This window comes from Empidonax traillii, unplaced genomic scaffold (assembly GCF_003031625.1).
Source record: "Empidonax traillii isolate 1590-97213 ecotype Southwest subspecies unplaced genomic scaffold, ASM303162v1 scaffold133:size1091145, whole genome shotgun sequence".
NCBI lineage: Eukaryota > Metazoa > Chordata > Aves > Passeriformes > Tyrannidae > Empidonax > Empidonax traillii.
The window spans coordinates 799161-809449 of NW_020955326.1; positions in this window are offsets into that span (position 1 = coordinate 799161).

Consider the following 10289-nt stretch of genomic DNA (forward strand, 5'->3'; position numbering starts at 1 on the left):
ACCCCTCAAATCCTATAGTCTTTTCTTTTACTCAGACACTGCAAAAAAACTGACAACACCAGCTTAAAATACTGGAGTTTCCCTCCAAATAAATATTCTATTTAACTGCAGTTAATTTACCATAAGAGACGTTCCCCTTGGCACAAATGCACTGATGTCCTTGAACACACCTCTTTGAGCATTTGAACTCTTACACAACAAGCCATTATTGCAGCCCTGATTTAAAACCAAACAAGGCTCCTCTGTCCCCTTTATCCCTCGTATCCCTCCATAAGTATCAGGGCAAGCTCCCAGCACTACATCAGCAAGACTGCCCCTGTGAGCTGCATAGGTGTGAGGCCTCTCCTTTCTCAGGCAGGGCTTGCAGAAGGCCCCACTCTCTCCCAGGATTTGGCCAAGGCACTGCTTTGTGCTAGAGTTCTGTGCACCAAAATCAAGAACTCCCTGGCAAAGTCCAGCAAGCAAGGAGAGGAGAAGGAAAAAACAAATAGAGCAAGGTAAGGGCAGAGAGAAGCCGGTCACTTTCTACAGCACTTGCTACTGCAAGAGATGTGGAGTCATTGTGAGACTGGGTTTGCATGCCCACAAGAGCTGATGGTGGGTTTGCATCCCTACCCAGAGCACACAAGGCAGCAGATGAGCACAGACAGCCAGCCATTCAGCATGTGCCAGTATCACCCAGAATAGCACTGCTGGGGACCATGACAAAGCCAGACACCCCCACCCCCAGAGCCAGTTTGCTGGCCAGAATTGAACAGGCCTCTCATGTGAAGGCATCTTGGGGTAAATGAAGCTGCCCAGCCAGCACAGCTCCAACAGCACCTTGGCTTCTGTATGATCTAGGAGGCATGACAGGCATAGTTAGTATATGTTGCCATGGGTTTGCCTCTGGTTTGACCCTAAGGCTTCTAGTACACCACTTAAAGTGATCACTGAAAGATGCACCCAAACAGCATGTTTCAGCACTACTGGTCTTGGTTAATCTCAGTGGGAACCCATAACAGAGGAAAGCTTTGTCCTGGGAGAACCCTCCACACAAACGCTTATGCACATGCCTACACCCCCCACCTTCCTCCATCCCACCTCAACCCTTCAGCTCCTTTCACAGGAAAGCAAGCTAAAGATTTTTCCGAAATGGAGAAAGAACTACATTACAATAATAAAAAAGGGTAACTTTCTACTACTTTGTTGCAGAGGTATGTAAAAAGGTGTGTGGTAACTGGGTAGCCTGGAAAAATATGGCATTGATGTAGCAAGGACGGCAGATACAGTGGCTGGGCCTTGGCATACAGGGAGGCCTTGTGAGAAAGGGGTTCAATTGCTTTCAAGTCCTGGCTAGCATGAACTCCTCACACCCCCAAAGACCCTTCTGACCATATACTAAAAATACTATTACTTCTGCAAGTTCTCTGCCCTTTAATCTCCAGCCTTTTTGTCCTCACTGCCAGAGCTATGCCAATATCCGTGCTGTATCTGGAAGTTCAACTAGCATTTCAGTGTGGGCAATTAAGAAAATAAAAGTCATCATCTGACCTTTGTGGTGAGAGACAATGAGAGCTGTTCTCTAACACTAATCCTAACCCATCAGACTTAGAGAACAGGATGGCCTAAGATATCCTGCCTTCAGGTAGGATACAATATGAGCACTGATAGCACGCACTTGGACACACACACAGCTGGGCACAGGCAAACAGGTGCTAGAAAACAAAAATGCATGTTCAGAAACAAAAGGCAGTTTTTATACAAGAAAGTGGCAGATACCAAAGCTGCTTGTGAGTCACCCTCACCGAAAATCTGCACCCTCCCTGCCTCACAATCAGCTCTGGCAGAGGTGGCCAGGATGAGGGACATCCCACACTGCAGGATCTGAGACAGTTCACCTCACAGGAAAGAACCAGAAAGGCTTTTTGACACCTTGGTCAGATGGGCTCACTCCCTACCTCCCATCCTCACTCTCCAGAGCAGTTTTCTGCCAGCGGTGCAGACCTATGTTTTCCCTCTCTCCTTCACAGACCATGCTCACAAACTTTACCAAATGCTGCAAAGTGCCATTGCCCTCAGACCTCAGAGATAATAACATTTAAAGGTTAAACGGTTAGGCGCTTACATGCCACCTAAGGCAGAATTTCAGCTGCTGCCCTTTGGCTGGACAACTTCTCAACTGTTTCAAGTTTTAGAGCACAAGACTTATTATGATGCATCAAGAAGAAAGGCATTGCTAATGCTGAAGTGTGAACCCTAAGATTTTCTCAGAATATAAATTGGCAGTTTGGCCAAATGTCTAAACATATATACTGAACTTATATGAAATCAAGTTTTTATGAACATTCCAGTAGTCTCCATGTGAAAATTCCAGAAGTTTCTTTGTGAAAAGAAAAAGAAAAGAAATAGAAAGATTTTGGTGTATGTCATCTAAAATATTAAGTATCTGAGAACTACCACCAAAACTTTTATGTAAGAGGTCTCTATGATCCAAAATACAAGTTCTGTAGTATTTTTATATCTAGTTTAATAACAATACTGTTAGTTCCTTTTTCACCTTTTGTTGGAAAAGGCCATTAATACACGTCTGTCCAATATACAATTCCTTAGGTACATACATAAATACTGAGTAGCATAAATAGAGTTTAGTTTATGTCAACTATGAGTAACAAATATTCTAAATCATATTATATTATCATACTGTTACCTAATGGTGGTTTTATCTGTATAAGTGATCGTGGTGCCTTTCCAGACTTCTTGTACCAGTGAATTAACCTACAAAGTAAAGTTTTGCCTCTTTTACATTATCAGAGCCTTGGTCACTTTTCTTACGTGCAGGAATGCCTTCTGGGCATATTTGTAGGTATAAGAATATGTATATGAACGTAAATTCAGGAAGAAAACAATAACTAGCTAAAGAAGGAATTGATAATACATTCGTTTATGGGGCCTTGATATTTTCATATGCAACTGAATTGTAAATTATTTATAACTTAAAATGTAAACAGCAAGCAGTACAACTTCTAAGTCAGTGTGGTGTCATACCAATAAAATTATGTATCATAATAATTACTAGCACTTTTTGTTGGGTTTTGGGTAATAGGAAGAAAAACTTACTGTATATAAATTGTGTATATATATGACCAGATAGAAAGCGTGCATATATACAATCGGAAGTAACAAAACACACTAGTGACTCTGTACAGAGACACACACACATATGACAGGTGTGTGTGCTTGACCCCTGTCCATATATGGCTCGATGGGGACCATAATACTTGGACTTTCCACAGCTCCCAGACCAGCAAATGAAAACATCAAACCTCAAGTGTGAAGCTGTAAACCACGGTGTTTTGGGTTACACAACTGTGCAGTTTTTGTCCTCTCTGCAGGTCACATTCTCAGTCATACAAAGGCATGAAACCCTCTTTCCCAAATGCAGTAAATTCTTTAAAAATTAACATCTGCTGATCTCAAACACCCTAGACATAAACAGCAACAACAACACAAATAAAACTCCAGCACATTTCTTTTCTGGCAGTTTATATCACTTGCTAGATTCTCAGAATATTGGAATAAGACAGGGGAAGGGCTATGTCTAGAAGCTGGATTTAAATGTCTGCCTAAATTAGAATTTAAAAAGTGCTTGATTTTTTTTTTCTTGTGATTCACCATTAAAATTGTAAGCATTGCAGCTAAAAACCGCTTCAGAGAATGTTATGAGTTAATCCTGTGTGTTTTGGCGCCTTTTCCCTGCCAGCTACTGTACTTTAAAAAAAAAAAAAAAAAAAAAAATCTGGAAATCTTGTCTGCCCCGTCGCAAGTTCAATGGCAGCACTTTCAAGCAGCAGGAGGAGAAGATGGCTATGTTCGCAGAACTAATAATAATTCAGATCACGCCACATCGGCATCTTGTGTCAGAGTCGAAACTGGCTTCCCTGCCCCCTTCAACCTGAGAGCTGCCAAATCCTCACACACTCCGCATTCAACCACAACTTAATGGATGGGATATTGTGCATTAAAATGTGGCCCAGACACACAGGCGAAGAGAGGACAAGAGGGAAAGCAGACAGACACACATGCACACACACATACAAACAGACACGAAAGAGAAAGTAATGAATTAAAATACACACACAGGTCCTACAACAAAACGGCAGTGAAAAAAAAAAAGGGGGGGGAGGGGAACGAACTAAAAGAAACCCTTTAGAGTAGCTTTAAAAAACAAGCCAGAAATGCCACCCGAACACTGCATCCTGCAATATAGTGTGAAAGAGACCAGCACAAGCCTCCAGACAATTTATTGAGCAGACCATACACTGAAGCAATGCCATTTCCTCAACATGATATATTAAAATTGCAGTCCATTAACTACAGAAACCACTAAAACAGCCAGAGAGAAATTATTATATTAAAACGTGAGTAAGGAGCAATTTCTACAGTAACAAGAAAGAGAGGGAAAAGAACTGTCTGTAAGGTACAAATAAAGTAGCATTTGCATTAATCCTTTCCAGCATTTAACTGATAGTTGTCTGACAGAGAAGAAGGGGGAGGGGAAAAAAGTTGAAGCAGGAAATGTGCCAAGTTCAGCACTTTTGGACGCAAACTCTCATCAACTGATTTCTGGCATAAAAGTGTGACCCATATACAAAAGCTGCCAAAAAAAAAAAAAAAAAAAAAAAAAAAAAAAAAAAAAAAAAAAAAAAAAAAAAAAAAAAAAAAAAAAAAAAAAAAAAAAATCCACCACATATATCTTATCCTGTAAAGCAGAAGTGAAATCAGCATTCAAGAAGAGGCTACAACACCCACTTTGAAACCACAGAGACACAATCTCAGCCTGAAGGAACTACAAAACAAGAGTCAATCAAGTTAAAAATAAAATATACATATAATATATATAATATATAAAAAATCATTTTAACACTATGTTCCATTATGGTGTGTTGTATTAAATAAATGAGATATTGATATCTCTAACACACCACTAGGCCTTTGGCTTCACGTTTTGCAGGATGTATATCTGTATTCTCAAGGACTCAATGTATTGGGGTCTTTTTGTTTTTCTTTCTGTTTTTTTTGTTTATGTTTTTCATTTTTATTTCCAGAATTGGCCTTATACCTTTTATTTTGGGATGGGGTGCCTGTTTTTTTCTTTCGTTTTGTTTGCTTTTATCATTTGGGATATTTTGGGGGACCTTTTAGGGGGAAAGGGGCGGATTATTATTTTTTATTTACTCAGGTTGGCAGTCGGCTTTGTTTTGGATTTATTTTGTTGCTGGCTTTTTGCCTGACACAGAACGGGATGGAAATTCTTGGCCTGCTCGAGGGAAAAGGCGGTAAAGTCACAGCCTGCGGACAGACCCTTCTCCTCCTCCTCTTCTCCTCCTCCTCTTTTCTCAGTCTTCTTTCCTCTTTTAACCTGCCAGGCTGGAGAGCCCGTTTCAGTGGCGTCTGACTTGAACGCCGCCCAAGAAATTTTTTTTTTTTTTTTAATAATTTTTAAACGCTTATGTATATACATACAGACGTGTATATCTATGGGAGGGCCTTCTCCGCGCGTCGCTGCGGAGAACTCCGCCCCAACCCGGCCGCGAGTGCGGAGCGAAGTGGCCCGAGCCTTCTTCCAGCCTCGGCCATGAGCTTCTCGGCCATGCGGTGCTCCTCCTCCTCCTCCTCGTTGTCCTCCTCCTCCTCCCGCGGCCTTGGCGCGGGAAGCGCGGCTCTCCGCTTCCGCCTGGCGGCTGCCGCACACAGCAGGGCCGCCACGGGGTGTGCGTAGTACGGGTGAAATACTTTAGCTCAGCCTTCCCAGGCCACGCTCGACGAGTATGGTTCTTCGCACGTATTTTTGTGAAAGGCTTTTGCAGGCAGGTAATGTAGCTGCATGGTTTCAGAAGCCACCTTTCTTAAACTATCGCATTCCCCTCCTGCAGGATGAACTCTGCTCCAGAGGAATTGTTCTCCAGTCCAAACCCGAAGGCAGTAATCCTCGCAGAGGCAGGATTTCACGTCTAAAACTTCCTACACAATTAAGGCAGTTACAATGAAATAAATAAAACTGGGTGAGGTTACAGTGGGTGCCGAGTTTTAATCAGTCTGATAACAAATACATTTCTTCCTGTTAAAAACTGCCAAGTACAAACTCTAAAGAATCTTCATAATTGCTTGGAGACCATTGCTGGGAATATGGGGGCCTTTCAGGAAGTCAATTTTCTTTTGTCTGGTTCGAGAAAAACAGCCTAAGCTGCTAAAAATACATTCTACTCTGAAACACAAATTGCCATGAAATAGGAAAAATAAATCTGAAACATAAGCTTTCAGACTTAAGAACAGTTATTGTAGAGCTTTTCTGTCTTTATTTACTGATCATTTTATGAAGAAGTTGGATCTAGAAAAATTGGATTATGAATTTCTCTGGTCAGTGAGCAGGGGAAATGATTGTTCGTTCTGCGTGAGGCAGATTTTGGAACCTTAATGGCAGACAGTCAGTTGAGTGGAGAGCAGACCTTTTTCCATGCCAGAGGGAAACTGTGGGTATTGATTTTTTTAATTTTAAATTTTTTCCTCTCTTTTATAGAAAAGGCTTGGAATCTGAGAGTTAACAATCAACAATTTGTGCTGGTCATCAGTGCTGAACAGAGTCTTTCTGCAAGAACTTGACAATATTTCATTATAGATTTTGAGGGGGTTTGTTGTTCCTTAGGTTTAATTTTGGAGCTGCTGTTGTGATGGCTGACAAAGATTCAATTTCTAGTAGACAGTCCCATTACTCTCTGCAGCTTTCTCTGGTTGGTTGGTTGTTTTTGTTGACTCTGTATAGTTACTAAACCTAACTCTGCAAGTGATGTAGCAAACAATCGGGAACTTTTTATATTATATCAAATAACAGAAATAATGGTATCAGGAAAGAAATAGGTATTTGAGTAATTTTGAAAGAAAAATTTTACTGTGCAGAGTTGCCACAGTTTTTCAGTTTAGTTTAAGCCTAGATTGTTTGTCATAGGCAACTTTTGTGAACATATTTTTAAGTTCAGGAATTGAGTTATGTATCATTTACGTTGCCTTTGATTTCTCAATTATATAGCACTAACATGTGTTCATTTTGGCTTTCTTTTCCATAAATGTAATCAAACGTTCATACATTTTGTAACTGGATGGCCTTAAAGTCTGCTGACTCTTGGGGTTTTTTTTGGTCTTCTGGTTGTATATCTCTATATAATTGTTACTTTTTAACATTCACAATGGATGAAACATGAAAGGACTGTAAATAGTTTTCCTCCATGGATAATTGTTACCAAGTCTGTAAATAGTTTTCCTCCGTGGATAATTGTTACCAAGTCAGCTACCTATCTGGTTATGAGTGGATAACAATCTGAAGGAAGATAGATTGAGTTGTAGAATTTCCACTAAAACAAATAATAATCAATTATCTGACACCTTTATAACAGAATTTGTGAGAAAGGTCAAATGTTTCAAGACTTATTTTCTGAGATGCTGATACAAATTAGCTCTGTATTTTCAAGGTTTCCTCACTAATCAACAGGACAGGAAAATAAAATGAGTGAAAGATAATCTGGCATAACAGTGGTTCAGCAATAAAAGAGTCTATGAAGTAGTGCAGTCATGGAATAGACCAAGTAAGCAGGATTATGTTAAGCAACAATGCCGTAGGCAGAGTCTCGGTACAGTTTGGCTGTGAGCATAAGGGGTACAGCCATCCTTATGCATAGCAGGACAACTAAGAAAACCAAGTATCTTTGGATAAATACATCATTTTGCACATGTGAGAAACTGTCCTCACTTTACCAGCTTTAAAGTAGGAGCTTCCCACTTTTCAGGGAAAGGTTACTGTAAAAAAGCTGATGCTTGCTATTTGTGAGACAACCTGTTCTGATTCGCCTGAGCAGGGTGCTTCGAAAAATCCACGATTTGCACATGTGCACAACACTTGCTCATTATTTCTGAAAGTTCATACTTTTGCCATGCTGCTCTTTATAGGCCCCCGGCCCCGCAGAGCCTCCCGCACAGTCTCCTAGCAACTGGGTGGAATTATAACTCTCAGTTTGGCTCTGGCAAAATGATTCCTTCTGCTGCTTCCCCCAGGCAAGCGCTCTGCAGTCCAGGATAAAATGCACTGGGCAAAAAGGTGGAAAGTACTGGGCAGCAGGCTTGCACGGGCTAATATCAGTAATTCCCTGTACTGCCAAGCAAAGCCTGGAGTTCTCACCAAGGCAGGGTCAAGTGCCATTTTTCCCCAGCCCTGCTCTGGCGTATTAGGTAAGGGAGAATTCAAGCAGATCTAGTAAAATTATTTCTAAAATTCTGTGGCTTCAGCAAGAAGTAGCAAAGTTGTTACTGATTACAGTAGACCAGATTTTTCACTTTGGATAATTAAGCAACACAGGAGAGGAAATATGGCATATACAGTGTTAGTCAGGATCAAGTCTCCTTTTCCTTGTCCAGGAAAGCAGCTGCAGAATCCTGATGCACAGCATCTATTCCTGCCTAATTAATAGATTCATACTACGTACTTTTATTTGTTTAGACCTCTTCTTCTATCCAAATATGGCAGAAGCACCATCACAACATCAGCAGACTACTGCACCATCACATCATCACCAGAACAAATTAAAAGAAGATTAGGATATAACAGAGTCAAACAGTAAAAGATAAAAAAATCTCCTATACGTTCCATAGAAGAGCCTTCAGTTCTTCATCTGTCCATCATAATATGACAAAGTATAATTTCTTCCTCCAGACCCCTGTGTCTCTCAATCCACAGGATTGCTAAGGAACTGTAACATCATTGTTTTTAATAGGGAAAAAAAAAAAAAAAAAAAAAAGGAGAAAAAAAAAAAGCTGAGGTTTAATGGTAGTATTTAAATGGCGTACAGAGCCCTTTGAGTTCACACCTCATTAAGGTGAACAGGAAGGGAAGGGGTGCACATCTTTGTTGTTACTTTTGCCTTGCAGCATTTTCAGCCAAGCTATGTGAATGGACCAGCAGCACATTAACTGGCTTTGTAGCAGCTGTATTTTTGTAGAAGGTTTGTTTTGTTTGTTTGGTGGTGGTTTGTTTTCTTTTTTTTTTTTTTTTTCAAAGTTTAAAAATAGCAGAACATTGTGAAATGGAGCCAGGACAGACCCTTAGAAGACAATTATTCAAGCCAATCTACCATATCCAATTCTCCTTCCCAATCCAATTAGGGGGTCTCTTTTGACTGAACTTTGCATACTCCACTGTTTCTGAGATGAGTCCTATAGCATCCAAATTGACTTGGCAGACTATTTCTTGCTCTGGGCGCAAGCATGCTTATCTCAGCTGACCAAACACCTATGTGAAGGTATACTTGAAGAGCTGCCACATGGCCTACATTCCTGTTACAGACTCTGTGTTGCAATTGCATAGGTGATCAAATCTGGCTCTAGGATAAGTTTGGCACTGGAATCCCTCAGCAAGTTTGCCGACAACACCTCTTGCCCTCTTCATGCTGGTATCACTGCACCCAACAGAAGCCTGTCAGCTGGTGGAGAGTGGTAAAGCATGAATTCATTAGGCTAAAGAAAAGACAGTCCTTCTTATTCAATAACTTTTGGATAAAAATGTGGACAGTGTCATTTCTACTCTCCTGGCTTCTACAGTGTCATGCAGTGTCTCCAAGGAAGAGGATCTCCAAGGCTCTCCACCAGTTTTTAAGGTACAGGAGACCTGAGACAGGTCGTCTTCTGTGGGGCAAGGCCCAGTGAGCAGGAAAAGAACTAAAGGAAAGCATACTCTGCCTTGCTTGTAATATGCAAGGGGAAATTTCATGCTATGGAAACACAATGAGACATGACGCTGTCCTCTAGCACAGATGGATATGTTTTCCAATGATTTTTTGACTGTCAAGAAACCGAATATGTTAGAGTTTTCCTAATTTCTTCTTCCCTTCCAAACATTCAAATGCCTGGGAATACCTGTGAAGACTGTCTAATTGATTTATTAATAAATTTTTAAAATATTAAAGTAAAATAAAAAAATATTACAAATTATGAACTATTTAAGCACTTTTAGAACCACTACAGGCACTCCAACTGCTTATAATAATGATTTTTAAAGATGCAGATTTACAAAGCCACTAACTGCTGGCAGTACAGTCACATTGATGCTTGAGAAAGATTTGGGAAGGATATTATTTCCCTTTGACCACACAGCAATGCAGTGTGTGGGAACAGAGTGAATAAGGAGCAGTACCTACTTCCAGTTCTGGAAAAACTGTCACTCTCTAGTGACAGCACTGGCTGTGCAAGAAGACAGTGTGCAGGAG